The 14,454-nt window shown below is 48.7% G+C and overlaps 1 protein-coding gene across 5 annotated transcripts in view; it reads right to left on the bottom strand.

Annotated features, from left to right (window-relative positions):
- The window catches only part of GREB1L (GREB1 like retinoic acid receptor coactivator), a 558,043-nt gene that overhangs the window by 296,743 nt on the left and 246,846 nt on the right, over positions 1 to 14,454 (bottom strand). For 2 of the 5 annotated variants that reach the window (XM_086965621.1, XM_086965624.1), the window contains exon 1: positions 3,713 to 3,998. The exons of 1 other annotated variant lie outside the window; for it this stretch is intronic. The gene's annotated coding sequence lies outside the window, so the exon portion shown is untranslated. Of the gene's footprint in view, positions 1 to 3,712; positions 3,999 to 14,454 lie in introns of those variants that run through there. 2 more of the 5 variants (XM_086965625.1, XM_086965626.1) reach the window with 1 other exon arrangement.

Genomic DNA, 14,454 nt, shown 5'->3' with positions numbered 1-14,454 from the left:
AGGATCTGCCTAATCAGTGAGTAGTGTTGTGCTGCAGCGCAGAAATGTGGTCTCCTGGATTCGTGTGCAATTTATGGCCTGGAAAGGGCCATAAATTTGACACGGCTGGACTCAGCCTACCCTTGAATTCTGACATTCTTGACCGCAGATTACACTCACTCGCGGACACACCCACCAGGGCGGCGGCCAACGCTCCCGCCTGCAGGGCTCGCCCCCGGCACCCCGGCCAGGGAGGGGAGGGGAGCCGGCGTCTACACATGCATGGTCGTGTTACACCCACCGGGCCCGGTGCCACGCAACATCGCCGGTGACTGGCAGCTGGCAAAGACACGCGCTGGAAGGCACCTGAGCAAAACTCTCTCTCCCCGTCATTTTCTCCCTCCCCCTCTCCTCATTACAACCCCCTATCGCCCCGCCACCCGTTTTGTATCTCTTTAAATCTTTCGCTCGTTCTGTCTCTGGTGTGCTATTAAAAACACTGTGCCCGCCTGGGCTTGTCTATCTGTCAGCGGGACAATGCCAGGCGGGCTGGCCACGACAGACAAGCGGAGGCGGCTTTTGGAGCCAACGTGTGCTGGCCTCTTAATGGCTAACGCATTACTCTCTTCAGAGCTGCAGTGGGTGGTGAGCAGAGCAGTTCAGCGGCTGCAAAATACAACCTTGGCACGCATGGCTTCTTAAGGCTGCCCTCAGAGGCCAGCAATCAACACTGTCACCGAAAGTCTGAAATCGGAATTTGTGAATGTATGGAGCTTTTATTTTTTCGTACCCAGGCAGTTTTTTTTGGTCCGGGCTAGACCGTACCACTGTATCAGAGTAAATAGGCCACTCAAAGATAGTTCGACTTCAGCCCTAGGGGGGGCACACCAAGCTAGGCTGAAGATGTATAATTGGCTTTGGTTGCGCCTTTTGTCTCACAGAGACTGTTGAGACAAAATAGAGCCGAACCAAACAAACATTGCATGCATTGACTTTTCTCTCCCTCGCCCTATTGCAGTTATAAAAGCCCAAACATCAGACACATCTAATCTGAACATACAACATCTTTAAAGGGTGCTTTCTGCTTTGTGTCTGTAGTTGACCTGCAATTTATATAGGTCTAACTGAAGGTCTGTGGTAACCCAGTGAGTGCTCCGTTTGTATGTCATTTTTGACATGGGGGTGCCGACACTCACGCTTTACTGTTTAAGTCAGTGGGCAGCAGTGATTCTTGCCGAAAATCAGTTGCCTGCGTTAACTTAAGCTTAAAGTTCTACAAGAAAACCGTTCTGACGTTTTATGCGCTGTGTCCAACTCAACATTTATACAGTGACTGAACAAAACAATATTTAATCAGGAAAACTGCACCCAAATCATAGCTTCCCTGCTTGACAAAATGTGTGATCGTTGTCAAATGACTACTTCATTGTGCCTCGGTTTACTCGAGAGTCGAATCCGGGACCTCTTGTGGACATTACGTTTAGAATGTGTGCAATATAATAACAATTGTGAGTGACTGACTAGACAGTTGCTCCAGATACACAATATTATTGCTTGTACATACAGTGAACATGACACACTGGCTTTCCTTGGTGCACTCATGCCGATGTTGTCAGGACATTGTAGGTGGGGAAAAGTTCATGTTTAAAAACCATTACTTTTGCCAAGGGAGTGAGTGAAGTGTTCACGAAATAACCTATTTTTAGTCTGAACGAATCTTTCTTTCATTTTTACAGGACCTTTGCTGCATCATTTGACTCCCTTGCTGTCTCGGCCCGCGTTTTTTTTACTCTGAAAGCAAAGCCAATGCTCGTCTCTGCCGATAAATATCCAGGCTTGCCCACCCCTAGCCACACCTCGATGTGTGGGAGAGGCAAGTTAAAAAGGCATGTTTTGAAATTAGCATTTCCAAACCTGGGCGATACTGCTGGCTGCTTTAGAAGAGGGGCCGTTCTTCTGGTGAGTGCTAATGACAGGGCTGCGTAGATACAACGTCTCCTAGTCCTTGCAGCTCCAGTCCCAGGCTAATAAAATTAAAGGCATACCATGGGGCACTAACAGTAGCACAGAAAGTGTGACATAAGCCCTAGTGCATGGACGGAAATGAGCCCCTGGCTGCTGTCGGAATGATAAAATGCACCAATAATGGGGTTCACTGGGCCCCTCTTGCCTCTGGGGCCCGGTGCACTGTACCTGCAACACCAATGGAAGGGACGCCCCTGGCCGCTACCGCGTATTTTAATTTTTGGGGGAAGAAAGGGGCGACGAAATGAGTTAATTAAGATGCTAAGAGCTAGAAACTTCAAAACGCCTGAGTGGAGATTTGGTTTTGTGACTAACATTTCTAGCTGTGTCTCCGGATTTACCACACTGTGTGATCCTGGGCATACAGATGCACCCTTCTTCATTTCCTTTGTCTGATAAACTGGCCAAATTAAGAACGCCTGGAAACGGGTTTAACACCACAGTTAAGCTATATATAGGTGGACATCTGCATCTGAAAAGAGCATCTTCGTCTCCCGGGGAGGCCCTTGGCGGCTGTGCATTCAGTTATTTGACGGAATCAAAATGAGAATTGCCTTTTTGTTCGAGGGGTGGGCCCTGCCGCCATTTTAAAAGATTAGCAGCTGATAAAGCTGCCAGAAGGTACTTAGTATAAAGCAGACAGTGTGTGTCCTTTGATTTTATGCCGCCTGCACAACTCTCGATACCCATTCCGGCTAACACACGTGCCAAGGCGGGTGTGATGCCAACGTAGGCACAACGCTGCCTGCCAGCCTTGTCAAGCACTGTTAAAGAGGTGCGCCAGGGGTGACAGAAGGAGCGAGAAGGTCCACTGGGCACACGCCCATGTTTATAAGTGGCACACAGCTATTATGAATCACTGTTTTGTGTAACGCTTCAACGCAAGCGCAGCGATCATTTAACAATATTCAATCAACGACAGCAAAATAAAATGATACACGTGGCCCCCTTAAACCAAGTCACACGTGTCTTTGCAGCAGGCACACCAACCCACCATCTCATCAGTAGTGAAAATGAATCACTTGACAGTATAGACGTACGAAGATTCACACATTCAGTAAAATACTCTTCATTAGTTGAGTTTAAGGTGACGAATGGGGCAGCTCCAAGTATACAGAGAGATCTCTCAAGGCAAAGTCACAGCCACAAGAGTGCTTTAAACGCGAGAACGGGTGCACGCTGTATACAGCATAAAGCACCCCGGGTCTGGCTGCCTATCTAGTTCAAGCCTCAGCGACCCAGCACCAACGTCGCAGCACACGTCGGGGGCACACTTCACCCCAAGGAACCGCACAGCCTCTCCCTTAAGGTCAAAGACGGACAAATCCCTTCAAACTCCAGGTCAGGGCCCCGCCTGACCTCAAGCGTCCGTGCAAAATCCGCACACCCCAGACTAACGGCAACAACCAGGGCCGCTGCGACGACCAACTGCCGGCACCCTCTAAAATATACGCATCACTCACTTCTGTACCTTTACATTTATAACATGACAACTTTTCAAAATGTGGGAGGTGATTCTCCCGGCAAATATTCCCAGGCATCTGTTTTTGGCTTCAGTAATGTAATCTGTTAAAACGATTAAATAATTCCAGCTCACCTACTCAATTATACAGGGAATTTCAGGTGCACGGAGAGGTCACCTGCCCCATTAAAAGGTAAATACTCCTTTTGCGTTTTTTTTAAATCAAACATTAAATAGGTACTGTACCTCCGCTTGGGGTCCGACGGAGGAATCCGTTTGGGCACACGCCACGCACTCTCGCCTCCCGGCGAGCGCGAGGCTCTGCAGATGGAAGCCCCCCGCGGCCGGGTCCCTGCTGAGGGGGGAGAAGGGGCGCGCGGCAGCCCAGCCCCCACAGTATCACAGATGGCGGCGAGGCCAGGCGGCTGCACCGCTGATAACGCCACGGCGGGCGGGCGGGCGGGCCTCCTCTGCGTGCTGCGGGCGCTGCTGCTGTTGCTGCTTCACATGCCGGCGGGGGCCGCTGGGCTCTACTGCCGGAGTGGCAAGCGGGCCCTCTGTCCCCGGCCGCGGCCTCCCTCCCTGCCGGCGGCGCCGGGCGCACGCCCCCTAGCCTTTGTTATTGGGAACTGCAGTTAGTCCGTGCAGAGGACAAGGGACGGAGCCTCCAGCCGGGGCGCCACCTCCGAGCTGGGCACCACCGCTGGCAGCCCGAAGACATCCTTTCCAGCCCCAGTCATGCCCGCCCGTGCCTCGAAATATACTCATACTCCGTTCCAGAAAAACCCGCATCGCTGGATGCTCCTCTCGCACATTGAAACCAGAAAACGCAATTCACCAAGGACGAAAACTCGACAGAAAATGCGACAACGAAATGAAAGGAAATACCTGAAACGGCAAGCCACTATTTAAAGGAAGACAAAAACACAAGCATGCGGATTTATTAAGTACCATGTATGTGACGGTGTGATTGGATTTACAAAAAAAAACGATAACATCGTAGGCGAAGTGTAAATGGGTATGCAATGCAGCGACGTGATGTTGCATGGGATATAAACACTAAACAACATGATCTTTCGGTATTTCAGAAGGTACCTGGATAAACTACGAGTTAAGCAAATACTGGCTCCACTGGATTCACTTTTATTTGGATCTCAAATTACACATATCACACAATATGTGTATGCGTGTTTAAATGAACGAAAGAGCGCTATTCCAATCTCACAACTGGCTAAATGCATGCACTATAATACAGTCCACGTTGATTGAGCACAGGGTCAATTGTCATTATAATGGAAATGAAAACAAGGCATGCGCAACCCACCATCTAAAACCTTTACATTAACATCGGTCAGTGATTGGTGCAAAATAAGTACCCCTCTGTATATAATAAAAATGTCATAGTGCTGTGCATGTACTCAGCATTGCAAAAAAGACTAACTACACATGCGTGCAAATCCCTAGACCAGCTGAGATGTAAAAAGACACGAGGCGGCACACTTGGTGTCTGAGCATTTCCACGGGGATAGGTCTCACAGCGCCGGGCTGGGTCTGTAAACAAGGCATTATACACATTCCTAAAAATGGGGCAAGGCTACATCATTTCATATCACTCTCGAGTGCCAACGACTCCGCCAGGGGACTGCATTCACCAGCGCACGCACGGGAAGCCTGCCAGGTTTGCCAGCTACATCCAACAGCAAGACCGTCTTTCTGGTCTATGCTTTCCAATTTACTTTGAATCCAGGACTTACACGTTTCAAAGAAAATTCACCGATTCCGGTAGAGGTCTGTGAGGGTCTGACAGTTGATGGGCTGTTTCTTTTGCTGGCATCAGTGCGCCCACTGTATACTCCAAATTTTTCACCCGACCACAGTCGTCAACATCCAAAGGCGTGTTATTCAACAGGAGGATGGCACACCACCCACGTCACCAGAGAAGCGGGATTTCCGAAACCTTCAGAACATGACCCTTGAATCATCTCGGTCCTTCCTTCACCGCGTCCTCCTTTCTTGCATTTCTTAAATTTCTCATTTCTTGTCTGTCACCTCAGCAGTGCCCGCTTTCCTCTCCGCCCCTCACCCAACCCCGTCCTTTCTTATTTTCGCCATTTGCTACCCCCTCCTCCCGCCCCCAGCAGTTCACTTGAGACCCATCCATCTTCCTGTCCCCAAAAGTGACAGATGCTCCGAGGAAGGTTCGCATTGGCCGAGGGAAGACAAAAGCGAACATCACCTCCAAGAAACTACAAGGAATGGGGGGCTGCGAGCTCTGCTCTGAGGGGCTTCAACCCACCCCTGCTGGACCATAAACCTCTCACAAGTGCACGGGGTCGAGGACATCGGGGCCAAAGAGAAATGGAAACTGAAAAACAAAACTGAAAAGACAGTGGGAGGCCTGAGACGCTGGAAAAGGGGTTATAAAAACACGCCTTCAAAAGGTTTTATATTGGGTGCAATTTACAGGCCAGTCAAGCGTTCTAACACACAGAATAAAGAAAACAAATACAAGGGCCGCTACGGGAACATTCCAGGCGTCGCAAAAACTTAAAGTAGCACATGCATGTTCTTGCATATATGTCAGTCACACTTTAAAACACTGCTGGAAATTCCACTTGACCAGCGGCTAATGGGTTCTATTGGGTGCTGTAGCTGGCCTTTGACATTTATACATTTAATTATTTATTGAATGCAATTTTATATAGCACGAACAATACCCAAAGGAGTCAGAGCGCTTTACAATAGAATGAAGCAAGTTACATAAGGTACTCGTGATGAAGTTTACATATTAACAAGTTGCATATACAACCACGATTATACAAATGGAAGGTGGCATAATTGGGGTCAAACAAGAATAGAATACATATTTACAAAATTGAGCTCATGTGAATGAGGGCATTGACCTGGGTTGAAGTATTCCTGGAAGTTTCTTTGGAAGCAAAGAGTTTTAAGATCGGTTTTGAAAGACGAGCAAGAGGCGGTGGTCAGGGGATTGAAATTCTCGTTCAATTACCTGAGAAGGAATGCACCATAAATCTTTCCCTTTTGAAAGTAGGAGCATCGAGCAGTATGTTTTCGGCATTGCCTGAAGGTCTGGAGCTGCCTGATAATTTGAGTTTGATGTCCAGGTATCGAGGGGTGGAGGTGTGTATGGCTTTATGGGTGATGCAGGTAGTCTTGTAGATTGACCTAGCTTCAATGGGAAGCAAGTCAAGAGAAAACAGCAAGTAACCAATTGCAATGAAAGCTGTACAACTTGAAGGTAGTCATTAAAGTATGAACTAGTCATTTGAGTATAGTTAGGCATACTGAGATTTCCCTGGATTTTCTTCAGGGCATATGCTATTCAATATCAAAAACTCGTATTGCACAGATCCAATTGAAACTGGGCAACTGGCAACGGCACAAGTGCAAAAACACTTTCCTGGCTTCAGCTTACACCCCATTTATAGAACACAAAACTTGGGTAATAAAAGGCACCTAAATAGGAAAATCTCTGTAGGAGAGTAGGGTCTGCTTTCCTATGGTCACAACACTTTTTGCTTTTTGCTTCACTGGTTTTCGGCTTAATGTGGCTGTGGGCCTGCTAATCAGACCCACAGCCCAGCTGCTCTCTCTCTAAATTCACTACAATGTACTTTAGATGCATTACCAATTGGATACTGGGTCACTTTATGAGCCCCTGTACAGTGTACTATAGGTACCCAGGGCATAGGTGAATCCAAGGCCTACCAGGGGCTGCAGTATGTATTATGCCACCCCTGGCTGGCCACTCACATTGACACAACTGGCTGATCACTCAGCTGGGGCAAGGTTGTGTAATCACCCCTTGCTTAGATATAGTATACCTATATCTAACCTTATATCTAGACACATATACACCTATAAGTCACTCCTATGGCAGGCCTTCCTGGAGGCAGAGTGCTTGGTTTTATGTGAGATGGTGATCTAGCATGAGCTGAGCCTGTCTGCAGCTTTCGGAACCATGCCCTTATAGCTGTTCTATGATATAGCTATACCATATACTCTTAAGTGCATTATGAACCTCGCGGTTAAATTCTAACTCTGGTTTGGCTTTATCAAAACATGTCGAGTAAGGTGTCATACGTTTTGGAATACTACCCCCTCGCCAGTTCGGGCGACGACCATTCCACCCTTCTAGAGGGAGAAGACATGTTGTTCCTACTATTCCCGGTTAAAGTTAACCAGAGCCTAAACATCACAAAATGGATGCTGCTGCCACAGACAAGAGTCTGACCTCCTGCTGCTGGGAGTCCTTCCAGCGAAGGAGGCTTGGACAATAGGTTCCTGCCTTGGGAGGTGCTAGCACCACCCCAGACAGGATTTTGTGTATTGGGACAGGGAGGGCTCAAAGGATTGAGACATCACTGGGGCACACAAGGTGTCCCATGCATAGTCCAGTTCAAACCGGTGCTGGGGCACTCCAGCCCCAGCTCTGGCGCGAAACTGGACAAAGGGAAAGGGGTGTAACCACCCCATTCGCTGGTCCCACCCATAGGAGGGACCTAGCAGGTAATCCAGCCCCTAGATTTGGCTTATAGGTAGGAGCTGAGTCCCAAGACTTGAGATGAATCCTGACTGAAACTCTGAAACGAAACTCTGGACCTTCGACGATCTACTTTGCAAGAAGACGACTGAAGAATCTCCCTTGTGGTCAAGGAGTGACCACCCTGCACAAGCAGGCACCATCCAGCGATCAACAGCTTGCTTTGTCGACGCTTCCGCCGGAGCCCGAGCACAGAGCCTGACAAGAACCAGACTTCCAGACATCCAACAGCCCGATCCACAGTCCTAGCAGGGCTGAGACCCGTGGAGGCGACGAGAGACGTGGGACCGGCCATCTTAAAAAGTCTGCGACTTGCTAATTGTGCAGCACCCGAGGCACCCTCGAAGTAGTGCATTGGGGATTGAGAAGCCCCAAACCCGAGCATCATCTGCACCGAAGATCAGCCCTGCACACTCCACGAGTTCTGCGTGGGGCCCTTCTGCATTTTCCTGCTCTACGCGTCTGCCCGGTCACTTGCCCGTTGGCTAGTGGCCATCTTGGCGATGATTTTTTGAATTTACACCGCTGGTCTGATAGCTCCAGACTGGCCCTTGCTTCTCTCAAAAGAAGCAGCCCCTCAGACCTTGCTGGTCTGAGTAATAACACAACTTCGTATCCTGCGTGGGTTGCCTTTGCCAAGGCTTGTTGACTCCAATCCTGAAGCCGACAGCGAGAGCCTTCGTGGGACAGTCAGTGCCTGACTCCTGGTCGTCGTCGGCGCCTCCAGATCCATGTGGCTGACAAGCTTCATGACAGCACCTGATTGCTTCGCGACATCGCCTGGTTCCTTCCTGGTCACTGGCTAGTGACCCAGACTCTGTCCCCTCTGCTTTCAGGTGCTCTTCATCTTCGATCCACCCTTGGATCCACCCGGACACTTCTCTCCTGGCCGCCTGCAGCATCTTTTCTCCAGGCTCCATAGGATTCGACGACGAAACCCGACACACTTTGACACATATGCACCCGCTTCCTGTGGGTGAGGTAACGCAAGTTGTAAAAAAGGGTTCCAAAGACAACCAGTAACCAAAGACCCTTTTTATGTTGCCCGGCGGTATCGCCTCTATGACCCACCAATGTTAATCAATGAAGAAGCGGGCGCTGGAGACTGGAAGGCAGGAAACGAGGATTTTATTCTCTCCGGAGGAGAACACATCAATTCAGACAGCAAGTATCGTCACGAGGTGCTCTAACCACATCTCTGAGGCCTGGCCTCTTATACTAGAGTTTATGACCTTTATTGCACATAACACATTCTCGCAATACTATGACACTTGAAAGAACATCCTCGGAATCTCCCCATCAGGCCCGTTCCCACATACATTTACAGTTGGATTCCCCACCCCGGTCACAACAGGTGGTGGTTGTCGCGCAGCAGGGCATTCCGCCGATTCACGGAATGCGTGGAGTTGATCGGATCTCATAGGGTGGGGGCTTTGATCGGTTCGTGGGTCCTTTGATGGGGAGGGGAAGCTTCCTACTGTACGGGGTAATAAACAGTATCCGCAAGGCCAGGTGGCGGCCTGGGAACAAGGAAGACAAACGGGGATACAGGAAAAGGGGGTTTGTATCAAAAGGATCTGAGGCCATGAAAGGAATGAGGGGAGGTGTCGCGCTGGGAACAGGATGGGATTCAGTGGTGAAGCTGCGCTGAAGGGGGGGGTTTATGACCCAAGGCATGAGAGTGAGAGAGACGCGCTGGCTATCAGCGAGGGGCAGGGAGGCCATGGTGCTCAAAATGGTTGTTGCTTACGCGCACAAATGGGCTCGAAGAGGGGCAAGATGGCGCCGATAATGTTGACGTTTGCAGTCTAATCTTTAACAGAGTACTTCGGTGCTCCTGTGGGTATTGACTATCCAACTGCCTAGGTTTCAAGTAACTTTCACTGAGTCCAGTCAGAAGTGCCCTAAAAGAACTAGTTTTCCTCTATTACGTTCCTATTCATTCTCTATGGTAACCTGCATGTGTGTTTAGACACTGCACACGCATCCCGTGGGTCTCCTGCTCCCTAACTCTTGGTAGCTCAGCGTAGCCCCAGCTATTCCCTAGGCCCTGGGCCTATTCACTTTCTGTGTAGTGGTCATTATACCACTATTTTAGTATATGGTTTAGCGTGCCCCTAGGGCCCTACTGTATTTTGTGCAACTTATTGGATTTTAATTAAACATCTTGTATTGTGCTTGTGCCTCTGACCTCAAAGAGTTCAGAGGGTTTGTCTAGTAATAAATAACATATATTGGGGGGGGGCAGGCGGCACCATTCTTGAAGCGGCACTGGAGGCCCGTTTTGCGGCCGCCTTTAAAATTTATTTGGAAGTGGGCAGTGGCGGCCGAATTCAGTGTGACCTCCAAATCAGAAATACATTATTAAAGGCGGCCGCGGCCAGAACACCGGGCTTCAAGGCCGCGCCCGCGGCCCGCCGCCCAGTCACAGTGAGAGTCTAGAAGTGGTGGCAGTCAGTGTGGCTGATAGTGCACTGAAAAATAGTGCAGCGCGCGCGCGGCCTAAGTCCCGCCGCCGCGTTAGTAACATACTGGTCCTGCCTCGCTCCGACCGTTGTTGGCAAACCCCCCCCCCCCCCCCCCCCCCTCAGAGAAGTGACGTCCGCCAGGCCAGGGCCGTCAATCAGATGTAGCCGACTGCCCTGGAGATTTGGGCCAGCCCTCGCTGAGTCACGAGCAGAAGAACGTAGCAGTGATGACGCGTTACGCGCTCACTGCTACGCTCTCGCCGTGGTCGTGTCACTCGTGGGTATAATTAATTCTAGCCCGACAGCCACCTGCCCTGGACCAAGTAAGACAAAAGGGGGGGGGGGGGCTTGCTCGTTCGTTGAGGCCTGAGCTACCAGAAAAGGGTGCTCACACTCCCGAGACATAGCAATGCCCTGTCAGTCGTACTTTTGGCAGTTGAAACAGGGGCAAGGGGATGTAAGAGGCCCTGGGCCTGGTTGGGGGAGCACTATGTGCTTCTTCCATTTTGTACTGCACCAAACACTACTCTCAGCGCAGTTCTCGGTCTCCTTTGCAAAGGAGGAGGGGGCGATTGGGACCAGAAGGCAGGTGGGGGCTCGGTCTCACTCTGCCCTGGGGCTCATTCTGTGGCCCGGCGCACTGTGCTTGAAAGGGTCCATCTTTGCACTGTGCTCTTGCTGCTTATGAGGGGTGGAAGTAGGCGTTAGGGGGTCACTCCCTGACTCAGGGGGGCATTGTGGTACTGTAGAGCCTGGGGTGGAGGGTGCCGATTGTAATTTGTTGGTATTTCTGCCACTGATGCTTTGTTATTGACACCTCTGAGGCCCTACCATTGTCCTTTCTGATGCCATGTTAAGCCCCCTGATGCCCTTTTAACGCCCCCTCTGATGCAGTATTATTGCCCTGTTCCAAGTAGTATGATTTCCCTTATGTATTGCCCTGGTATTAACCCATTCCATGTTCTATTATTGTCCTGCCTTATGCCGTTTTTTACTGCTCTATCTCCGTGTTAATGCCCCGTGATGCCTGATTGCTGCCAACTCTGATGCATGTATTGCCCTCTCTATTGTACAATAAATAGATCTATGCTAGGACAGTGAACATTAATGTGGCTAAATTAAATATGCTACTGGGGAGAATGTATACTAATACATGTATGCCCTCCCTTCCCACTCCCATTTTATACCACAGAACAAATGTCAGATTGTATGTAATTGCCATAGAGCAACCCATCTAATTTGGAAAAAACACTCTTCTTCCTCAGAGATTATTTGCTACTAGGTCTTTATAGTATACGATCACTGATGATGCTCACAAGGCCTATTCAGTGTGCCTGGATCTCACTGTACGGATTTAATCAACTATATCGTCTTACATTTTTATTATTTATAAATGTATTTGTTTATAACTACTAAACAAGCCATACATAAAGTATGCAAATGGGTAACGTGTTATGTACTAACATTTTTGAGTTAGGGAATAGTCCTCATGACACACTTGAGGCTTTTCTTCTTGTAAATCACTTCCCCTCCCATCCAGACCATTGCTGAAAAATAATAGATTACACTTTGCCCATAGATAGATCGATAGTTAGATAGATAGATAGATAGATAGACAGATATATTTTGTTTACTCGTTGTTTTCTTTCCTGCAATTGAAAAGCTTTCTATTAATTAATAGATACAGAAGCTAAAATGAAGCCAGTTAATTGGGGGGACCGTGATATTTGGTCATTTAATGTTAGCTGTAGATGATGGATCCCCTAACGGTGTCATGTATGTGCATGTTTGCATTGTGCTGAGGGAATTACCAGGTATTTATTCAAGCACCTCTCTGATGGATGTCATGTGGTTTTTCTTAATCCCCAGATAGATCATGCAGTCTGTGTTTTCTCCTTTGTACTGCCGGTCACCGGTGTATTCAACTGTATAGCCTTGGACCGTGTCATGTATGAGCATGTAACTTGCATGATCGACGTAACTATTAGCGGCAATGCAACGTGTCTCTCGGACTTCTTTCAAGTGCTTACCGTCCTTTTTCCCAGCCACCCCCCCCTCCCCCGGGGCGGCAATCTGAGGGATAGCCCCGGGCGCCACAAGCTCTAGCTACGCCCCTGCAGAGCAGTTATTTCGGAACTCCTCAAGGAGGGTGAATACCATTTCACTCACAACATCCTAGAGGGCATGGGTGTATCTCCCCCAACAAACAGCATTCAGAGAACGCAATGCCAAACTGGCAGAAGAGAATACTTTTTTGCCAACTGCACTTTGATTCTTTATCAGGCAGCAGTAGTTAAGGCCTTCAGGTTCACTGTGCTTGCAGAAGACTGAACAGCAAGGCTTTCTGGTTGAGATTCTGTAAAAACAAGGCAAGATCACAAGGAGCAAGTATAGGGCGTCAACAGAAGGAGCAACTTAACTGTGGCGCCGAACATAGTTAAGACTATTTCTACCAGGACTTCATTGCAAGCTAAGATCTAAAGGGATCATTCAGTTAAAGTGAAGGACCCACCTGCGGAAATCAGATTGGGGGCTCAAGGGAATCCATAAGGTCCATAGGCATTATCCTTTTAGACCTCTTCCTGAGGTCCATAGGCATTATCATTTTAGACCTCTACCTGCCACAGTCTCGAAAATGGCCTGGAACCTCAGGGTGTATCAGAAGGTGAATAGGATATACTTTGAGTGTCAAAAATGTATTTAACCAAAACCAGATGCAAGGGTTAAATGTGTACAGTACTATACATTCATTTTGAAGAGGCTTTGTGACTATTAGGATAATTGTTTCCATGTGTCAAGTAATTATATTGTGCAATGAGTGAGGCTTTAAATAGTTATTTTCTATTGTCAACTTTACTCTACTCTGGTAATTAATTAGAAGTTGACATTCGCAGTAATAAATGTGTTAATTAGTACACTTCTAAATAACATGCTATTGGGCCACATTAATTTTCACTGTCATGGCATATTATGTTACCTGTGAGAGCTAGTGATGGGGTTTTTAGTGAGGACAGGAAGAAGTGGCGCTCGAACTTGTCTGCGTGATGTTTGAGGATTTTAAGTAAGTACAGTGCTGCCAGGTTGGGGGATTTACCCAACAACCCCCAGATTTGTGTGGGTCAAGGGATCCACACTGGAAACTGAGCACAATCCCAGGCACACGTGGAGAGGGTATTTGCAAAGTTTGTGTCAATGTTCTTGTTTGTGACAAAGCGGGAGTCGACACCAGTGTTTGTATTGATTTTTAAAAAATAAATAAATCACAAGGCAACAATTGTATTGGACAAAACAACCAGCCGACACGTGTTTCGTCACAAGGAGTTATCCTGTGACCCTTCAGGGCTGTTCAGAGTCGGAAGAGGAAGATGAGCAGGCCCCAGGTGTCCGGTGATAATACCAACCCGGGCTGGGGTATGCAATGAGCTTGATTAAAAGCGTGGATGGTGTGTGTTATGGGACGAATGTAACTGCTGGTCCTGGATATAGGAACAGATGTGGTAAAATCAAAGGAGCCCCAGGATGAGATCCGGGGGGGCAGTGGAGTTAGACGCGGTAGCCAAGGCGGGTCCGCCGCAGCTGTAGAAGGACCGGTGTTGCCCTGAAATCGGTGGGTAGGCGTCCAGTGTCTGCAAGAGCGAGGTGGAGATTCTAGAATATTAGCGGGTTGCGGAAGCCGGATTGAAAAACTGTTTTTGATGTCCGGGTAGGGACATGTGGTGCGGCGGGTTCGCCTACAGTATCGGGAAAGACGCGGTGCATCAACACTAGTGCACCTCGTCTTTCCCGATACTCCAGGCGAACCCGCCGCACCACATGTCCCTACCCGGTCATCAAGAACAGTTTAGAAACTAAGGGGCGGCTGCTGGCATACCGCTTTTGGATTAAAGACCTCGCTCTAACGATTGGAACGGTATACGTTCCGAACACGGGCCAGGAGATATTCCTAAGAACCA

The sequence above is a fragment of the Lissotriton vulgaris genome, chromosome 4_1 (genome assembly GCF_964263255.1).
Source record: "Lissotriton vulgaris chromosome 4_1, aLisVul1.2, whole genome shotgun sequence".
Lineage (NCBI taxonomy): Eukaryota > Metazoa > Chordata > Amphibia > Caudata > Salamandridae > Lissotriton > Lissotriton vulgaris.
This window is presented reverse-complemented; position numbering and strand designations above follow the sequence as displayed.